Consider the following 12,723-nt stretch of genomic DNA (forward strand, 5'->3'; position numbering starts at 1 on the left):
TACATGTAGAGTTGATACCTGTGGTCCTCAGTGATAGAATATTAATTTGTTATTCTACATGTAGAGTTGATACCTGTGGTCCTCAGTGATAGAATATTAATTTGTTATTCTACATGTAGAGTTGATACCTGTGGTCCTCAGTGATAAAATATTAATTTGTTATTCTACATGTAGAGTTGATACCGGTAGTCCTCAGTGATAAAATTAGACTTGTTACGGTATGTATATGTATTCCTCCATCATTCAGTTAGATTTGTAATTCAGTTAATTTTTAAAGCTTTCATTCATAAGTCGATTCGATAAATCCCTGCGAGCACGAAATAAAAGACACCACAGAGTCATCCACTTCTGCTTCATACTTAGATATTTTATTGAACGTAGATATTAACGGCAAACTAACAACTCAACTTTATGACAAACGGGATGATTTCAGCTTCCCCATCGTCAACGTGATGGTACAGGGATTTCAACTGTCTTGTTTAAAGTCAGCATTTCGCAAATTCTATAGTCGTTAAAACGATCTAGTTTGCCAATACAACCTATCATTGGGTCAAATGTTGTCTGACGCATTTTATACCGATTATTAGACCGTTTTTGGTACACTGATTTTGACTACAGATAACTCTGTTTACCTGATCAAGATATAGGGTTCACGGCGGGTGTGACAGGGGATGCTTACTCCTAGGCACCTGATCCCACCTCTGGTGTGTGCAGGGGTCCGTGTTAGCTCAACTCTATATTTTTGTATTGCTTATGGGATTTATAAGATTGATCACTGTTCGTTATCTTCATCTTTCATGGGAAACAATGTCATACCGACCCATTGATATGGATTTCCGTATTACAGATCGAAATACACGTGCTATCTGGTATCTTAGGTACATCTGTCAATTGTTAAACTCTTTGATGTAAGTAAACAATTTTTAGCTCACCTAGACAAAGTTTTAGAGAGTTAGATTGTTACATGTCCCTCCCCGTGGCACAACAGCAGCTCGATGAAAGTTTTCAGACTTGGTCCAATTTCAAATCTGTTATACCTAAACCAGACTTGCATGAACATCTAATCTATGTACTTAACTTTTAGCTACGTTTGTTGAATTCTGTCCATAGGATTCGGATACTGCCCCGATAGCAGTGTTAAAGTACATGCCTTTGGGAATGGGCATTCCATGCGCGCTTTGATTTAGGAAATTGTGAAACTCTAGTCAAATAGACAGTGATATTTGCAATTACGACAATGTAAATGTATTTTATAAGTTCATATGGATGCAAAATACATATTTCTGTTCTAGACAGATGTAGTTATTTTTGTCAATCATGTGACCTCCGGTACGAGTGAAAATTAAATCCAGAACTAGCACGAAGACAAAAACAAATTCACTTAAATATATCTAAGGTATGTGAAAGGTAATGAACATATCACAAAATGGTGGGTTCTGTCAAGATTCACAATACAGGGAGTACAAGATCTTATTTTTGAAATATGAGATTTGAAAAAAATTCTAGAAATTAAGTCTTAATTTGTTTTATTTATATAATAAATAATTATGTCACTAAAATGAATTTGAAGAATTGATAATTTGTACATGTACATTAAACTTACTCTGATAGTAGTAGTTTATTGAACTGAAAGCTCAAGTGAGCTTTTCTGATCACCCACTGTCTGTGAACTTTTCACATTTTCGACTTCTTCTCAAGAACCACAGGGCCAACTTCAACCAAAGTTGACAAAAAGTATTCTTGGGTGAAGGGCTTTCAAGTTTGTTCAAATGAAGGGTCATGCCCCCTTCAAAGGAGAGATAATTACAAAAACGCAAAAATAGGGCGGGGCATCATTTATGGGGGGAGGGAGTCGAAGGATAAGTTGGTAGTTAATTAGCAAATGAAAAAAACCTTTCTGCCTGATCTTCGAATTCTTAAATCGCGGGGGTATCCTTCGCTACATGGGTTCAATCATAATTTTAAGCCTTTTTTTTTTATATCAAGAATATGGGTGTATGTGGGGTGTTTCACTCAATATATCCTTATTCGCATATGAAAATAGTGCCTAGGAAAAGCAGTTAAATATACCACATTGTCTATACATATACTCAAACTTCCCGGAGTCTGTTCTAGATTTAGACTGAATGTCGGTGCATACAATGACATGCCCACTGACTGATGTAATTTTCATTTATCAAAGATGAACACTATATGGAGAGAGAGAGAGAGTTGGATCTACTCTTTGTTGACCATTTAGGGGAATGTAAAGATATAAACACGGACACATTTTTGTGAGGTTTTTAAATGCATTTGCTATATGAAATATACCATCTGAAGTTACATGCATATTACTTGATGTGTTTTGCTGCACCCAAGAAAATGATATCCCATTCATGTAAAATAAATTTGTATCGTTTAGTACCTGTACATTTACCACATACACTTTATTCAATACATTTTGTAAATACCCACATAAGGCAGACATATTTTATTCGTATGTACTGTAACATGTATATTGCATACACATGTGCATATAAGCAGACCTGTTATATAGTCCTTGGTGTACATGGCATAACAGTAATTTTATCCGACTCAATCGACGTTTTTAATCGAAGTGTTTATATTTATGACCAAAAAAAAAAAAAAAAAAAAAAAAAAACAACAACAACAAAAACCCCAGAAAAAAGAAAATTCAAGAGCCATTTTATTTTCCACATTTCATATGAATAGGAGGACATCGAACAGCACCTTCGAAAATATGATTGCGTTCTACTCAACAATTTTTGACAAATACACGCATTATTTTCCTCACTCTAATTAACACAAGATTCTTCCGCAAAATGTCTATGACCACGATAAAGTTACATGTAAATGAATAATGTATTTTCCATAGCATGCCAGTTTTCAATAGTCTTTGATCTCAATGAGTATTTTTATATAAAAAGTTAAAATTGTAACTTTTAGAAATATATTCCAGAAGAATCAGGGGACTGTAAATCCTATAAGGTCGATGACGTCGTTCCGAAAAAGCGACCGTCGGAAGATAGCGTCAGAGTTAACAATGCAATATTGTAACGTTATTTTCTCAATATCAGCAACAAGTAAATAGTACATGTTATATATGAATGAAACGAGAAAATTGTCACCTTTCTACCTTCAAAATATGATCGGTTTTTGAAGCGCGGCCAATTTTGGCCAATAAAGTCCCTTGTTCTTTACATGACAGGTTCCTGACTTAGTGCAGAATCAAGTTTGTTAAAAGCATGACCCCCTGGGGTAGGTTGGGGCCAAAGTAGGGGATTAAAGTTGTACATGCGAATATGTGGGGAAAATCTTAAAACATTTTCGCAAGAAAGAAAAGTTTATATTTTCAAAAGCTTCCTAACGTAGAGCAGATTCAAGCCTGTTAAATCATGGTCCCAGGGGTAAGTTGGGGCCACAGTAGGGAATCAAACTTTTGCATACTAATATATAGGGACAATCTTTAAAAAAAATCTTTGTCTCAAGAACCACTGGGCCAGAAAAGTTTACATTTCCATGAAAGCATACATGTACATGTAGTGCAGATTCAAGTTTGTTGAAGTCATGACCCCCGTGGGTAGGTTGGGACCACAATAGGGATCAAAGTTTTACATGTGAATGTATATAGGGAAAATCTTTAAATATGGGCCAAAGTGACTCAGTTGAGCAATGTGACCCATGGGCCTCTTGTCATTTTTATCCCACAAATTTTTAGGTATGATTTGACGAAAACGAATCATGTGACGCCCTAAAATTTTCAATACACTATTTCTATACAGAGGGTGTAGTAGTTCGACAACAATGACGTCACTTTCTAATCACATATGACACGAAATTTTTCATTATATCATTAAACGAAAATGAATCACTCGACGCCTTGAAATTTCCGTATATCCGGGTTAGAATAGGTCCTCAGTACCACTTGCTTGTCGTAAGTGGCGACTAAATGGTGCAGTGCTTCGGATGAGACCCCGTGTCCAGAGAAGGTGTGGCATAATAAAGATCCCTCCCTGCTCAAAGGCCATAAGCGCCGAGTGTAAGCCTAAAGTTTGCAGCCCTTCACCGGCAATGGTGACGTATGCAATGAGTGAAATATTCTCTAACGGGATGTTAAACAATATACAACCAAAGGAAGGGGTTAGAACACACAGGACAACCTTTTTCTAAATGAACTGTAATTAATACTCAAGATGAACAAGTGAAGGTAACGAACAGTTAATGTAAATCCTATAAAGAATATAAAATTAAGAGAAGGGCAAACACGAACCCCTGGGTATACCAGTAGTGGAATCAGGTGCATAGGAAGAGTAAGCGTCCCCTGTTGACCGGTTACACCATTCCTCGGTTGGTCCGTTCTAGTCATTCTGGGTTCTCATAAATACATATGGACCTATATGTATAACATTCCTTGTTGCCTTAAGACAATTGTTTAACTCTAGTAGATTACTTTTACTCACTCTAGTGTAAACTGAGAAATAGACACTAAGATGACTAGTGTAAACTAAGATAAAGCCACTAAGATGACTAGTGTAAACTAAGATAAAGCCACTAAGATGACTAGTGTAAACTAAGATAAAGACACTAAGATGACTAGTGTAAACTGAGAAAAAGACACTAAGATGACTAGTGTAAACTAAGATAAAGACACTAAGATGACTAGTGTAAACTGAGAAATAGACACTTAGGTGACTTGTGTAAACTGAGATATAGACACTAAGATGACTAGTGTAAACTAAGATAAAGACACTAAGATGACTAGTGTAAACTAAGATAAAGACACTAAGATGACTAGTGTAAACTGAGATAAAGACACTAAGATGACTAGTGTAAACTAAGATAAAGACACTAAGATGACTAGTGTAAACTGAGATAAAGACACTAAGATGACTAGTGTAAACTGAGATAAAGACACTAAGATGACTAGTGTAAACTAAGATAAAGACACTAAGATGACTAGTGTAAACTGAGATAAAGACACTAAGATGACTAGTGTAAACTAAGATAAAGACACTAAGATGACTAGTGTAAACTAAGATAAAGACACTAAGATGACTAGTGTAAACTGAGAAATAGACACTTAGGTGACTTGTGTAAACTGAGATATAGACACTAAGATGACTAGTGTAAACTAAGATAAAGACACTAAGATGACTAGTGTAAACTAAGATAAAGACACTAAGATGACTAGTGTAAACTGAGATAAAGACACTAAGATGACTAGTGTAAACTAAGATAAAGACACTAAGATGACTAGTGTAAACTGAGATAAAGACACTAAGATGACTAGTGTAAACTAAGATAATTCTATGAAAAAGTATCTATTGATTTTTAGGGAACATTTGACGAAATGGTGGGGATGGAAGCCAATGCGAATAAAAAGTCTCATACTCTTGTAAACTTGCTTTACAAATTCATTGCAGACCACGGAGTATCTAAAGCCATTAAAATTGACGAAGGCGGAGAGCTCTGCAATGAACTTAACGATGTTGTTTGTGAAGAATATGGAATTGAACGTAGAATTGCGTCCCCCTATTACACAAAAGCAAGAGTGTAAACGGAGCGCTGGAACAGAATCCTATTCCCTCTGTTCTCCCGTGTTCATACAAAATGACTGGGATACCAAACTTTCATTCATGATATTTGTCTATACACCTGCAGCACTGTAGAACACAAGAGGACGAAGAAAACCCCATCGACAACTGAGACCGACAACTTCGAGGTTCTTTTGAAACAGCGCGGTGATGCATTCAACTATTTCTAGCTCCCAAATCAAAAAGAGTACAGGGAAACGGCAATCCGCTGACTCATTAGGCCAAAAGTCAGCCAAAACTGAAAGGGCTACTTCTGTGTTTTTGGAGGCCATATTGGGGAAATGGGTAGTAATTGGGATAACAGATTTTATACCTGTGCAGTTGATAATGATTTTCAAATAATTTTTCTAGTCGATAATGAATCAACAGAATCCCTCATTTCCAAAAGTGTCTTTGATAAGTTGTAATCTTGCTGCATCTGGCAACCAACGACCCATCATATCACAAATGTTAATGGTCACGAAATGACCACGTATAGTTCTGTTTGCCTGTCGTTACTTTTGGGACAGCATGTTACCAGCATTGTGTGTGACATCAACCAGAATGGCATCCTAGGCCAAGGATTTCTCCTAAAACATTTGCAAAAAACTGATCACAGACGTTCAGTTTTGCTAACTTGCCTGCATGATGAGATCCAATGCTGGGTTGGTAGAAAAGAGAACCACGCATGCAGAGTCCATGTTTGCCTGACAATGACAGTGTCGTCCTATGCAGGTGCTTTAGTATAAGTTAACATACCAAGTGCTGAGTACCTTACACAGCTAGGACTCATTGAATCAAATGCAGAGAATTGTAACGCCTTTGTTTTATCTGAAATTGTGGACCTACAAAACAGCAGGAAAAGTTGACCATCAATGTACTTGTAAATACTGGTCTAGAAGCGTTTACTCTTACAAGTGGGTACATACGTTTCTTACCACGAGCCACAACATGGCAATTCTATTAGAGCAGTATCTCATTCTTCAGACAACGAAGGTAGCATACCTGATCATCTCCAAGATTTGCTAAAGAGAAGCTCAGTATTTCTAAACAGTGATCAAAATGGTGCTCTGAAAATACAAATCATTGGTCAAGTACAGGATGATTTTCTCTGAATCTTCTGAGGATATTGGTCGAACCAACTTGGCCGAGCATACAATAAATACAGGTATCGCCCTTTCCATTAGACAACCCAGTAGGCGACTTCCAGTTGGTAAGAGGGAGATAGAAAAAGAGGAGTTACGGAAAATTATAGGCTGAGGAATGATAAAACCTTCAAGCAGTCGCCTCCATTATTGTTTTGGTTATCAAGAGAGATGGCAAGGTGAGATTCTGTGTAAATTACATGTACCGGCAGTTAAATGACGTCACCATCAAGGACGCTTATCCTCTTCCCAGAGTAAATGAATGTCTAGACTTCCTTGCCAATTCTAAATAGTTCAGTTCCGTGGATCTCAATTCAGGGTTCTGGCAGATAGAAATGTCACCTAACGATATAGAGAAAACTGCATTTAACACCAGTCTTGGTCTATACCAATTTACCGTGATGCCTTTTGGACTAGCAAACTTTCCCTCTACTTTCGAGTATCTCATGGAGAATGACTGAGAAGTCTTCAGTAGCCAGAGTATAAAAACGAACAATTATTGGCATGCTTACATTTTATGAATTTCATTAAATTTCCTACCGTTGCGTATAATGAAAGTTACATTTTAACATAGCAACCGGTGATTATGGTAGTATTCAAGCATGACTGAAGCATGACAAGCATGACTGAAGCATGACAAGCATGACTAAAGCATGACTGAAGCATGACAAGCATGACTGAAGCATGACAAGCATGACTGAAGCATGACTGAAGCATGACAAAGGAAAGAAAAAAACCTATTGCAATGCATGATGAACAGAGAATTAGGCGTCAAATCTATCAATGCATAAAATACACACAAAACATATGTACATATAGTACATGCATAGAAACTATGTTGCAGTAATCAACTTGCATCCTATACATGAACATAACTATATTGTACATATATGTTGGTCTCTGTTATTGGTATTCTACACTACTTTGGAAAATATTGCCTAAACATTATATAAAAAGTGAAGACAACGAACAGTGATCAATCTCATAACTCCTATAAGCAATACAATAAGAGGCCCATGGGCCACATCGCTCACCTGAGTCACCTTGGCCCATATCTGAAGACTTTCCATATATATTTGCATGTAAAACCTTGGTCCCTATTATGGCCCAAACTACCCTTTGCAAACTTGAATCTACACTATGTCAGAAAGCTTTCATGTAAATGTCAACTTCTTTGGCCCAATGGTTCTTTTAAAGCTTTTTTCTATATTTGTATGTAAAACTTTGACCCTCCCCCACTTGTGGCCCCATCCTACCCCCCGGGGACCATGATTTGAACAAACTTGAATCTGCACTATGTCAGAAAGTTTTCTTGTAAATATCAACTTTTCTGACTCAGTGGTTATTGAGAAAAAGATTTTAACTATATATTTGTATGTAAAACTTTGATCCCCCTTGTGGCCCCATCCTACTCCCGGAGCCCATGATTTGAAGAAACTTGAATCTGCACTATGTCAGAAAGTTTTCATGTAAAAATCAGCTTTTCTGGCTCAGTGGTTCTTGAGAAGAAGATTTCTCCTATATATTTGTATGTAAAACTTTGATCCCCTATTGTGGCCCCATCCAACCCCCGGAGCCCATGATTTGAACAAACTTGAATCTGCATTATGTCAGGAAGCTTTCATGTAAATCTCAGCTTTTCTGGCTTAGTGGTTTTTGAGAAGAAGATTTTTAGAGTTTTTCCCTATATATTTGTATGTAAAACTTTGATCCCCCCTTGGGGGCCCCATCTTATCCCCGGGGGCCATGATTTGAACAAACTTGAATCTGCACTATGTCAGAAAGTTTTCATGTAAAAATCAGCTTTTCTGGCTTAGTGGTTCTTGAGAAGAAGATTTTTAAAGATTTTTCCTATATATTTGTATGTAAAACTTTGATCCCCTATTGTCGCCCCATCCATCTCCAGGGGCCCATGATTTGAACAAACTTGAATCTGCATTATGTCAGGAAGCTTTCATGTAAATCTCAGCTTTTCTGGCTTAGTGGTTCTTGAGAAGAAGATTTTTAAAGTTTTTCCCTATATATTTGTGTGCAAAACTTTGATCCCCCCTTGGGGCCCCATCCTATCCCCGGGGGCCATGATTTGAACAAACTTGAATCTGCACTATGTCAGGAAGTTTTCATGTAAAAATCAGCTTTTCTGACTCAGTGGTTCTTGAGACGAAGATTTTTAAAGATTTTTCCTATATATTTGTATGTAAAACTTTGATCCCCTATTGTGGCCCCATCCAACCCCCGGGGCCCATGATTTGAACAAACTTGAATCTGCATTATGTCAGGAAGCTTTCATGTAAATCTCAGCTTTTCTGGCTTAGTGGTTCTTGAGAAGAAGATTTTTAAAGTTTTTTCCTTATATATTTGTGTGTAAAACTTTGATCCCTTTTTGGGGCCCCATCTTATCCCCGGGGGCCATGATTTGAACAAACTTGAATCTGCACTATGTCAGAAAGTTTTCATGTAAAAATCAGCTTTTCTGGCTTAGTGGTTCTTGAGAAGAAGATATTTAAAGATTTTTCCTATATATTTGTATGTAAAACTTTGATCCCCTATTGTGGCCCCATCCAACCCCAGGGGCCCATGATTTGAACAAACTTGAATCTGCATTATGTCAGGAAGCTTTCATGTAAATCTCAGCTTTTCTGGCTTAGTGGTTCTTGAGAAGAAGATTTTTAAATGACCCCACCCTATTTTTGCATTTTTGTGATTATCTCCTCTTTGAAAGGGACATGGCCCTTCATTTGAACACATTTGAAAGCCCTTTACCCAAGGATGCTTTTGGCCAAGTTAGGTTGAAATTGGCCCAGTGGTTCTGGAGAAGAAGTCGAAAATGTGAAAAGTTTACAGACAGACGGACAGACAGACAGACGGACGCCGGACAAGACGTGATCAGAATAGCTCACTTGAACCTTCGGTTCAGGTGAGCTAAAAATAGAGAGTTGGGCAAACACGGACCATTGGATACACCAGAGGTGGGATCAGGTGCCTAGGAGGAGTAAGCATCCCCTGTCGACCGGTCACACCCGCCGTGATTACTCTAAAAATAATATTTTATTGAGTTATCACGATTTATTTCATTTGGATGGTATTAATCGACTCCGAATTAGATTTACAATATACAAAACTATTTCTCTAATCGCCACAACGGTGCTCCATACCCGTAACCATGCAGACAGAAATAACCTTTTCCTCGGTAAACTCAAAGAATCTCTTCCAATGCGAGTTGAAAGTTATTACAAGAGGCCCAAGGGCCTAGAATCGCTCTTCTGATAAATTGTACAACCCCACCATTTCTATTCTTAGCCTCTTAGTATTCTAAATCTTTAGTTAAATCCTAAGAATTCAAAAAAAGTAGGGCAATGTGACCTACTTTTTGGTTTACACATTTTGTGAACCCAAGAAATATCAACTGACAAAGTTTGATGATTTTAAGCCAATTACTATCTGAATATTGAAATATAGCTGTCAAATTCCAATCGTAGGTCATGGTGACCTACTTTTTGGTCAGCGAACTCCGAACATGCAAGACCCAACAACTGACAAAGTTTGATGACTGTAGGTCAAATAGTATCTGAAATAAATAAATATAGCCGTCCAATTCCAAAAGTAGGTCAAGGTGACCTACTTTTTGGTCGAAACCCTTTGAACATGCAAGACCCATCAACTGACAAAGTTTGATGACTGTAGGTCAAATAGTATCTGAAATATATAAATATAGCCGTCAAATTCCAAAAGTAGGTCAAGGTGACCTACTTTTTGGTCGACACACTCCGTAGACTCAAGATGCATCAACTGTCAAAGTTTGATGATTGTAGGTCAATTAGTGACTGAAATATATAAATATAACTGTCAAATGCCAAAAGTAGGTCACAGTGACCTACTTTTTGGTCGACACAAACCGAAGACTGAAGACCCATCAACTGACAAAGTTTGATGATCCTAGGTTTTACAGTACCCAAAATATGCATCTAAAATTGAAAATGTGAAATTTGAATATCTGCAAAATTCAAAAAGTAGGTCACTGTGACCTACTTTTTTTATGAATATGTTTCAAGGCCTCAAGATGCATCAACTTACAAGATTTGATGATTCTAAACCTCTCGGTATTTGAAATAACAACTTAAAATATATCTATAAATGATAAGCCATAAAATTCACAAAGTAGGTCACGGTGACCTATTTTTCAGTTGACGCATTTCAAGGTCCCATGATCCACCAACTGACAAGTTTTGATGATCATAGGCTTCAAAGTGTCCAAGATATGCATCAAAATTAATTTAAAAATAAATACCTGCAAAATTCAAAAAGTAGGTCACCGTGACCTACTTTTGAGACAACTTGACACAAGGTCCTAAGATGCATCAACATGTCAAAATTTGATGATCCTAGTCCCAATAATGACTAAAATATCAAAGATTTAAGGAAATATAAATTTAGGTCAACTTTGAAGTGACCTTGAGACCACGCCCTTTGCCCCAGGGTAATGCCTTGAACAATTTTTAATCTACAACATATCCTCATCCTTATGTGTAAGTTTGGTGATAATCTGCCCAGTGGTTCTTGAGAAGAAGATTTTTTAGCATCCACTACTTTTGTTTGTATTTTCCTGATTATCTCCCCTTGTTAAAGGGTCACATCCCTCTATTTAGTATGTATGAAAGCCCTTGGGCCAATGATACCCTGTAACAAATTTGAAAAAAAAATGGCCAAGGGGTTCTTGAGTTATAGCCCTTTTTCTAAAAAGTTTACGCACACCGCACAAATGGCCATAGCATTAGCTCTTTGAGCCTTCGGCTCAGAAGAGCTAAAAAGCAATGATTTTTGTACATATGTGAGAGAAAGTGAAATTCAATAATGCATGAATACTATCGCAATCACCAGTTGCTATATTAAAAATGTAACTTCTGTTTAAGAAAGCGTGTTCGCATATTATACGCAACTGTAGAAAATTTAATAAAATTCATGAAATGTAAGTACGCCAATTATTGTTCGTTTTTATACATGTACCCGTCATGACTTGCACTTTAATCGGCCAGTATGTAATTTGATGAAATGGAGGATATCTACGGTTGGAAATATAGCAGAATTTCACTATAACAGTGATATTCCACAATTACAGAGGAATCTACGCCCTAACATGATCTAAAACTTAAACCTTCAAAAATGTACCTTCTTTAAAAAAAATCAAGTTTCTTGATCATATCAAAGTCTGGTATATCTACATATCCTGATAAAATTCAAGCAGTCAGGGACTAGCCTGTTCTAAAATCTGCAAAAGAAATGAGAAGTTTCCAAGGACGTAGCTCCCATTATAGGAGATTTGTCTAAGGATTTGAGTCCCGTGGGGATCCGGGTTAGAATAGGTCCTCAGTACCTCATCCCCGGGGATCCGGGTTAGAATAGGTCCTCAGTACCTCTTGCTTGTCGTAAGAGGCGACTAAATGGGGGCGGTCCTTTGGATGAGACCGCAAAAACCGAGGCCCCGTGTCACAGCAGATGTGGCACGATAAAGATCACCCCCTGCTCAATGGCCATAAGCGCCGAACATAGGCCTAAATTTTGCAGTCATTCACCGGCAGTGGTGACGTCTCCATATGAGTGAAAATATTCTCGAGAGGGACGTTAAACAATATTCAATCAATCAAAGGATTTGCCAAAATTGCACGACCCTTGCATGCTTTATGTAAAAAAAAAAAGTAGAAAGTTTTTATGGTCAGCTGAATGCCAAACCTCTTTTGAATTCCTGAAACAAACACTGATAGACTCGCCAATTCTTGCCTACCCCTTGGTTTCATACTCGATACTGATGACAGTGATAAAGCAGTGGGAAGTGTTCTTTCACAAGTCCAGGATGGATCTTAAAAAGTAATAGCAGACATGAGTAAGACAATGAACAAATATAAACAAACAGTAGAGTTTAAAATTCAAAAATAAGCAAACAGCAAGTACTTGATTAGAGATTAATGGGGATAAATTTTATTTTTTAAAACCTGGAGTATTGGAGCTAG

The sequence above is a fragment of the Ostrea edulis genome, chromosome 1 (assembly GCF_947568905.1).
Source record: "Ostrea edulis chromosome 1, xbOstEdul1.1, whole genome shotgun sequence".
Taxonomy (NCBI): Eukaryota; Metazoa; Mollusca; class Bivalvia; order Ostreida; family Ostreidae; genus Ostrea; species Ostrea edulis.